Source organism: Heloderma suspectum, chromosome 7 (assembly GCF_057233095.1).
Source record: "Heloderma suspectum isolate Gila_16-S chromosome 7, 16-S_ref, whole genome shotgun sequence".
In the NCBI taxonomy this organism is placed as follows: Eukaryota; Metazoa; Chordata; class Lepidosauria; order Squamata; family Helodermatidae; genus Heloderma; species Heloderma suspectum.
In genome coordinates this window covers 19,809,916-19,819,397 of record NC_139464.1, presented here as the reverse complement: position 1 = coordinate 19,819,397, position 9,482 = coordinate 19,809,916, and the positions used below count along the sequence as shown (strand labels likewise).

Genomic DNA, 9,482 nt, shown 5'->3' with positions numbered 1-9,482 from the left:
CGTGATAGGCAATGTAAATCGTTACGTAGCCTATCACATGTTTTTTTTTTTACCATTTACTTTTTTATTTTGAGGCCGGGGAGATGGGGCGCTCCCCCCCCCGGCCAGAATTTCGGCGGCAAGGCAACATGGATGCCTCCCCCCCACCAAGAATTTCAGGGGAAGAACCGAAACGCCTCCCCCCCACACCAAAAACAGCTGCGGGACCAGGTAAGGGACTTCCGTCCATCTTTACTCCCCCCTCACTGCCACCCCCTGAAATCCCCCTAGGACGGACCTACCTGGCGGCGGCAGCAGCGGTGGCAGATGTGGCGGTGGCAGCAGATGCAGCGGTGGCTCCGGCTCATCTTCTGGCTGCTGCCAGGCTGCTGCAGCCGCAAATGGCGGCTGTCGTAGCAGCCACCATTTAGGTGCCTGCATTAGGCCATGATAGGCTACGTAAATACTTATGTAGCTTATCACAGCAAAGAGCAGGGGAGCAAATGGTGGCCGCTACGCCATTTGCGTCCCTGCCTTTTGCCGTGATAGGCTACGTAAATACTTACATAGCCTATCATGGCCTAATGCAAGGACGCAAATGGCGGCTGCTATGACGCAGAGTGGAGCCAGCTGGGGAGGATTCTGGGGGGAGAGACAGATCACCTCCCCCTGACCCCAGATGCCCCGGACCGGAATAAGGTAAGGGATTGTTACATCCCTAACTCTGAGAGATACCCAACTATGACAGCTTGATTGGCTGGAAAGAGGTGTGAGCTTTCTTTGCAAGTATATTCTGCATGGATTTTCTATCAATAAACTGTCATCTTTTTTGCACAACTGGCTGTGTTTCATCCTGGTAATCAAAATAATCTACTTTGGCTGAGACCTGACAGAATCAGGCCTCCAGATCAATACAGGAGCAATACATACAATACCCCTGAAATGGAGAATGAGACGATATACAGGTCCAATAGAAATTATCAGTAAAGGGGTTGAAAAGAAACTCGCAGCTTTATTGAAAACCATTGTGTGCCTCCCTTAGGGATGGTGGAGAATTTCTCCCTGAAACTTCGGGGGGCCGAGCGCCAACATGTTCGGCCCCCCGAAGAAGTTTCGGGGAGAAATTCTCCGCACCCCCCCACCCCCCGCACCGCCCCGGGACGGGACTTACCTTTGCCGAATGTCCCTCCCTGCGGCAGGTCCGGCCAGCGGTTCGGCGGGTGTTCGTCCGGGGCGGGAGTGGCAGCCGGTCTTTCGACCGGCTGCCGCCACCGCCATTCCAATAAAAGAAAAAAAAAATGCCCCCGTGATAGGCTACGTGACGATTAACGTAGCCTATCACGGCTAGATTTGCAAAGTCAGCCGTGATAGGCTACGTTAATCGTCACGTAGCCTATCACGGGGGCGTTTTTTTTTTAAAAAAAAACTTTTGAGTTCACGGCCGGGCGAGGCGAGGCGCCTCCTCCCCGGCCTGAATTTCGGCCGGGCGAGGTGGGAAGCCTCCCCCCCGGCCTGAATTTCGGCCGGGTGAGGCGGGAAGCCTCCCCCACCGGCCTGAACTTCGCGGGGGGAGCAGCGAAGCACCTCCCCCCCACCACGAAAAGCTTCGAGGACAGGTAAGTGACTTTCGTCCACTCCTAGCCCCCCTATGGAATGCTGTGTGCTGTGCAGTTCTGCTAACTCCAATGAGGACTGGATATTATACAGCTGAAATAAGTACAGAGAGGAGCACCTAACATGACCAAGAGGATGGAGCACCTTCCTCAAAAGGAGAGGTTAAAGATGGGCCCAGTGTCAGCACCCAGCATGACACTGGATAAATTCCAGTGACAATTGAGGCTGATGCCAGTCACTGCACTTAAAAACAAAACACCCAAAACAATTGAGAATGCTGGTGCACATTCATCCTGGCACTGGGGAGAGAAGCATGGAAGATTCAACTGGCTTCATCTAGATAAGTTGAGGGCAGAGGGGAGACAGAGTTAGTGACGGCTCCTGCTAGAACATTCTGTGGCCCTGACCAGCATAGTATTTTTTATCAAGGGACATATTCATAACTGAGCAAGAGCTGAACAGTCAACCACATCGGCTCTACCCACTGAATCCACTTGCATGCCACAACATAGGCATGCACTCTTTGACTGCTGTCCATCAGCAGAGACTTTGGCAGAACCTCCCCTTATAATACAACTCAGCCACTCACTCCAAGAGGGTGATCAAATTACACCACCACCACCCCGGTCTCTAGCAGAGCCTCTATTACTCCATAAACATATGGTATGGGGAAAACATAAGAGCCCTTTGTCTGTGTGTTCTCTAGCAGCACACAACCCACCAGTTGATCAGAAAGATTGTGTATGGGTTCAGATGATGCTCTGTGATATAGCCTGGGTTGCAGGTTTTACTATGATCCAATCTTTAGCAGGGAACAGGTGAGGTCTGGAAAGGAAGTCGAGAAGAGAACAGCACAATGGAAAGGTCCAAGTGGTGGTGTGACTAGGGATGGAGCAGGAGTATGAACAGGGGGTGGAGTCCTATGGACTCCCCCCCTCATCCAGCCTCCCAGACCCCATTCTCTGATTCCTTGGGTGCTGATGGACCTGGCCACTGAGCAGCCCAGAGCTTGGCGAGCAGGAGGGAGTGCCACAGCACCCCAGCACTCTCACCCTTGCCTCCTCCCAAGGAAGCCAGGGTGAGAGCTCTGGTGGCTGGTGGCATCGGGACCCATCCTGCCTCCTCTGGCTGACAAGAGCTTCCTTAACAAACAGCATGGGGAGGAAGGCCTCAGCGGCACCCCAGTGCTATTGACCTGGCCTCCCCCTGAGGGGTGAGAGCACTGGGGGCTGGCTGCGCCAAGGACTCAGCAGTCAAGCCCTTGTGTGCATAAAGCACAAGAGCTTGACTGTAGGAGTCCTTGGCATGGAGAGGAGGGATAGTTCACATGGCACAGTGGGAGGGCAGAGAGAGCAGGGAGGCTCACTGAGTGGGTCCAGGCTGCATGAGCTGGGGGGCAGCTTGTTGTCCTCCCCCATTTGGATGGTGATGGGTCTGTCCATCACTAGGTGTGACTCAAAACCAGACAGGTTTGTCTGCATGTTGTGCCAACATGGAGCAGATCAAGACAGAGCTTTAAGTAGGAAGTTGCCTGCATTGAGGGTGGTTGGCTCCACCCGTACACTGACCGAGACTTTGTCTCTGAAAAGTGCCTGGCCTGTTTAGCTACCTCAAGCTGTGATGACATGGGAGTGGCTGTGGCATCCAAGTGTCCTCATGGGTGGAGTCCTCAGAGTCTGAATATGGCAAGATTACCTCCTCTGGATGCAGGGAAGCCATCCCAAGGGATCTTTCTGGGCAACGAGGCCTTGGGGAAGCAGACACCTCATGATGCCTTTTGATGACCAAATCCTCTTTCTGAGCTCTTAAGTCTGGGGCCTCCCTGGAGCACAAGGGGTTGGGATCCTCTGAAGATGAGGGATTAAAGTCCTGGTCCATGACTGATTTGGAGGAAACTCAGCCTAGAGTTGGCACAAGTTGGATCTGAAGGACTGGGATGGAAAGTCTGCTTCAGTTTTGCTCTAGTAGATTGCCGCTCATGGTGTAACATCATTCATTTCCATTGAACTAGCAACTTGATGTGTGGTGCATTCCGCCATTATGTACTGTCAGGTACAGGAAATATAGCCCAATTTGAATTTTCTATGGGAGGGCATCAAAAGGTCATCACTCTGTCTTATCACATCTTGACCCTTTTTGAGCTCCAAGTGCCCTTTTTGAGCTATTAGTCTGATATTTGGTTGATTCATTCATTACAGATTGCTGATTAAGGAAAGGAAAGGAAAATCTGACATTTCCATCATAGGTCACTGAAAAACCATCATCCTAACAACTTACTGTAGTTATATTAATTTCTCCCCATGGGTTGCCTTGCCACTAAATAGAGACAAGGGTTTCTATTTAGGGAAGTGAAGGGTACCTGAGGCCTCCCTGTGTCTACTTAGCCAATGTTTAAACAAGAGTTCTCAAGGAGAAAATATTGCCAATATAGTGGAGAGACCTATGTTCACTAATTACCCAGATGTCTTTACTATAGTTACAAACAAACAAACCAAAGGTGTTGAGCATAGAAATCCAAAATCCATTTTAGTGTAATACCTTTATAAGGCCAACCAAAAGATCACCAAAAATGTGCAAGCGTTTGAGATCTTCAGTTCTCTTTATCAGGCAAGGGGTTACAAAAACCAGACCTGCTTTTAGTAACATCTTGCCCAACAAAGAGATTTGGACATCTCAAAAGCTTGCAGATTTTTAACCATTTTTTGGGGGAGTTCATCATAGATAATACTGATCTACTAGATCTTAGGTAAGCAGGTCCCATATTACCTTTTCATCAGCAGATAACTTTTTCAGATGGGTTCAAGAAGTTGGGTCAGTTCAAAACAGCCAAGCAGGGTCATATTGTCTGGGCTGAGATGTAAGCAGAGATCAAGGATGAGCCAGGAACCAAAAGCCAGGAATCATACCAGGAGTTCAGAGTCAAGGGACAAAGCCAGAAAATGCAAAGTGCCAGAAATATACAAAATTGACAGAATGCCTGTATTAAGGAAAGGTGCACACAAAAATGTCTATATTAGTTAAAATAATGTTCAAAAATGTATATTAGGAAAATTGCTTGCAAAATATGTATATTAGGCAAAATTGCGTGTGAAGATGCATGCATTAGGAGAAATGCACACAAAAATGCATAAGAATATTCATGCAAGTGTGTGTGTGTGTGTGTGTGAACTTCCCTAAGTTTGAGATAAACTGAACCAAAGATTGGTAAAATTCTCAAATATTCAGGATGAATGGAATTTAATCCTGGAAAAATGAGAAACTGAGAAATTGACAGATTCGTCCTTCCTAAATTTGAAATGTATTTGTAGGAGTCATCATCAAGATAAACATCTAAAGAGTTTTGAAGAAAGTCCAAATATTTTTGGCATGACTAGCAAATGGTGCTGGGGGCAGGGGGTCTTCTCACATCTATAGGTGGTATCTGTATTCCACTTAAAGCAAAATTTAAAGCATATGTCTCTACCTCCTCCTAAAACATTTGAGCAATTTTGAGGCCCTCTGGCATACTTTAATAGGGTTCTTATAAGCATTACTTTGCTATATGTGAAATGTCTCAAGCCTTTAGGAAAGTGTTGCTAATTAAAGTCGAAAAGTACTGTTTGAGAAGCTATCTGAATGATGGCATTTGGGAAAATGGATCCCTTTTATCTATCCCCACCACTTTCTGCGTCCATACATATCCAGACAGATTGAGCTCCGAGTCAAAGCGGGCTGCTTTGGAGGTGCCTCTGTGTAATACAAGGTGGAGGAGAATAACAATGAAGCACCCTGGAGCAAAGCAGCTTTTATACAAAGTGCCTTGTCTGTCTCGGTGATTCATTCTGAGCAACCCAGACAGCCTGATGCCAAAATATCAGCTTGAGAAAGTTCTGAAAGGGGTTGAGGAGGAGGGAGGGGGGAAGGGAAGAGGAGGAGGGGGAAGGGGATTTGGCGAATGGAAACTCTGGTTGCCAAATCAGAGCTGAACGTAACCCAGCAATCTCCAATGAGAGACAGTGGTGGAGGAGGGGGGAAGATTAAATAACTGGGGGAAAACAGCTGCATTTCAGAGACAGAGATCCTTCTGGTGGTGTTACTTAGGGATGGGAAAAGCTACTCTTGTCTGGGTTCTCTGGAAGCTTCCCCCCCCCAGCCCATGTTCCACTCGCTGGTCCCGCTGCCTCTGCCGTGATTGCCATGTTTTTTTAAAAAAAACATGGTGATTGGAAGTCTATGTGCACATAGACTTATATGCAAAAAGCACTGTGAATCTTGAGCATATGGGTGAATCACGACACTTTTTGCATGTAAGTCTATGTGTGCACATAGACGTATTCGCAAAAAGTGCTGTGAATTGCCCAGGCAGGAGGAGGAGGAGGTGAGGTGCACATCCCTGCTCCTCACTAGCTGTCTCCTCCTTGTGAGCAGGAAACAGGTAGTGGCAGCAGGGGGGCAACGTACCTCCTCCTCCTCCTACCTGGTCAGCTGTCAAGGACAGCCAACCAGCAACGTGACACACACTCTCACAGCTTCTTAGCTGTCTCCTCCCCATGAGTGGGAGATGTCTAGCAGTCCTTGGTGGCCTTTTCACAGCGATTTACCCCCTCAATTAACAAAGCACAGTGCCTCTTCATTGTAGAGATCCTATAGGCTAAAATGGGGGCTGGTTTCCATCTTGGTGTTGGAAGAAAGTAAAACGAACGAAGATCCATGAAATCAAAAAGGGAACCTCATGATTTCATAGGATTTTTAGAAGGGAGACCCCCCCAAACCCCCATCCAATCACAGAGCATAACTGCCTCCATGGGCTGAACTGGAAATATCACGGATATGCCACTTGTGGGTGCAGCCACGGCACAAAAGCAGGGGTCCAAGGCAGGGATCCCCAGGTATCCTCGTGATGTTTTACAAGACATGTACCCCAAACACCATCATATCACAGAGAACATCTGCCTCCACAGACTGAAGCAGAATAATCATGGCTCTGCCACTCATGGGCACAGCCACAGTGCAAAAAACAAAAACAGGGATCCTTGGCAGAGATGGCTAGTGGGGGGGGCGTGCACCACACCTCCTCCTCCTCGTATCTGGTCAGCTGCCAAGGAAAGCTGACCAGCAACACAGCACATGCTGCCACTGCTTGATAGCTGTCCCCTACTCATGAGCAGGAGTCCATGACAGCTGAGCCAACAGGAGGAGGAGGCGGAGTGGGATGAAGCGGTATAGCTCTTTGCTTTGAGAGTTTCTGTGGAAAAAAATCAAATTTCAGCTGCACTTTGCACAAAAAGTCCTGGGCCATACTGTATGAAATTTGGCAGGTGGGATCCCCTCCATGTTGGCAGAGAAGCCGCCAATTGTCATGTATTTATCATGAAAACTGAAAAAGTTATTGCCATTTGTGTTTTCCCATGCAAGTCAATGGGAAAACGCCCACATTGAGTGGTCCAGATATTCGAATCTCACTTTGTATCCAGGACCGAGTCGAAGCAGAGGGGATCTGAATCAGTCTGAGTTGAAGCGGGGCTGATTAGGAGGGTCCAAAGCAGCATCCAAAGTGAAGCTAGGGGTCCATGCAGAGTCCAGTGATGAAAGAGATTTTTGCACATTCATTTCTGAATTCTGTGGGCCACACCAACTGTTATTTCCACTCACACACAGGGTTGTACAGACTTGGTTAAGACTCTGTTTTCTCTGTGTTTCACAGATTGTCAGGCATATTTCATTCTGACATCCATTATTGACAGAATCAGATTTTTTGTATGAGAATTTCATTCATTTGCAAATGCACACATCTGCTGATGTGCATTAGTGCTAATGTGCACTTTTGCAAATCCCACTCCCCAAAGTTTAAAAAAACAGCCCACGAGTCCATGGAATATGTGCAACAAGGAAAAAGCCAGTTCACTCCAGAATCTGCAGGTTGGATTCACAGAAATAAGATCTTCTTCGAATCTATTCTGGATTTTTCTAACATCCCTACTCACACAACAGGGCTGTCACATCCTCCCCTCCACTCTGCATTCCCCAATCCCCTGCACCCTCAAAATCTGTTCCAGAGGGTCCCAAAAGCCTCCAGAACACATATGAATAGGTATGTGTGTGGGGGGGGGGGTCTGCAAGGGGAAAGGGAATCTGATTTGCTTGGTGGATTTCACCCTATTTATTTATTTCCATTTATCAGTTGCCCAGTAACCATAGTTCTCTGGGTGACATACAAGAGAAAATATGGAATGCTTCACAAATTTGTGTGTCATCCTTGCTCAGGGGGCATGCTAATCTTCTCCGTATTGTTCCCATTTTAGCATATGTGCTGCCGAAGAGAGAACCCTAAGCCCAGTGATTAATGTTTGAATTTTCTTCTTTAATGGCAGAGTCTTTTGTCACAGAAAACAACGTGGTTTGGGAGGGGAACACAGACCCGTGACTGCTACTGCCACTCCTCAGTTCCACCCACCCCATGCAACCTCCTTCAGTTTTAAACTTGTTTTAGACATGTCCATCTCTTTCTATCTGGGGCAGCTAAAAATCTTTCAGGGCAACAATATCAATAGTTTTTATTACAGAAAGCTGATGCTAGCATCACCCTATCTGTCTATTTAATTAGAAACCCAGAGGCATGTAGTATGTCATGCCAGCTTTAAACTCTTAGATGAGTGGAAAGAGGGAGGGAAGAAAAGCTATCATTTAAAAAAAAATCTTAAAGGACAATGTATCTATCTATCTATCTATCTATCTATCTATCTATCTATCTGTCTGTCTATCATCTATCATCTATCTAGCCAATCTCTCTCTCTGTGTGTGTGTGTGTGTGTGTGTGTGTGTGTGTGAATTCCCTTTTGCTACTTTCAAAAGAATAACAATCACTGTCATGATTATTCTGAACAGGGACAGATATTAATTTATAATGGGTTGAATCCCCAGTGTCATTTCCATAAATGTCAGGGCTTCTTCCATCCATGGAAGGGGCTGAGATCCTATGGGGGTCCCCATTGGAGGACACCCCTATTTTCCGATTCTCCCTTCCCTCCACAGCCCCCTATTTCTTCTCGACCACAGTTCTAGAGGGTCTCCAACCCTCCCTAGGAACTTTTCAGGGAAGGGTGAACATTTCTGTTAATTTCAAAAATGGGGGGGAGGGGGAAGAACAGGAAGAAATTACCAGATGTGCAAATGTCTTCCTAAAAGGAATGGAAAGGACTTGAGAGTTTAAAGGAGTAAATGGTGGAGAAAGTGAAACTGACAGACTCGTCCATCCAGGCACAGGGCTTTGAGCGCTTTGCTCTTCGGAGTCTGGCTTTCAATCCCTATGCATCCAGCCATGTTTGTGGTGCTGAATTAAGTCGCCACCTCCGTTTCTCACAGGTTCCTCATGTTTAACAGGTACATGGCAGGCAGGAAAAACATGGCTCTCCATGCTGGGAAGAACATTCCTCCTCCAACTGTCTGATCAGGGCTCCAGTCAGGTAATGCATCTATGGAGGGACAAAATAGGGTTGTGGGACTCTGAGGCCTAGCAGGTGTCCAGACACTGTCTCTTCAGTAGGGGGAGGTGTCTGAGACTATTTATGACAACTCCTCCCCAGACATAGCCCTGTTCTCTTCCAGCAGCACCCTCCCTCCCTTCCAGTATTCAGTGCAGGATTAGCCAGAATCCTTTCTGGGGGGTCAAATAGGAAGTTTTTCTTTACCAGAAGATTGAGTGGTGATTTTTTTTCTCCAACTTCATACTAATGCCAAGGGTTGGGGTTTGTATTTTGCCTTCACATTAAAATTAGGCAGGTTATTCAGCCTAGTGTGGAAAGAGAATTGGTCACATTTAGCAGAGATGTGCAGGATCCAGCACATAGACATAGGAAATGTTGAGCATCCTGGGGCACCCTTATATGACTGGCCTTTCCTGAGACTTGCCA

The 9,482-nt window shown here is 47.4% G+C and overlaps 1 non-coding gene across 1 annotated transcript; it reads right to left on the bottom strand.

Moving 5' to 3' along the window:
- Positions 1-7,791: 7,791 nt before the first annotated feature.
- LOC146339380 (U6 spliceosomal RNA) lies at positions 7,792-7,898 on the bottom strand. Its single transcript, XR_014784587.1, has one exon. It is a non-coding gene; the product is annotated as a U6 spliceosomal RNA (small nuclear RNA).
- Between the last annotated feature and the right edge of the window lie 1,584 nt (positions 7,899-9,482).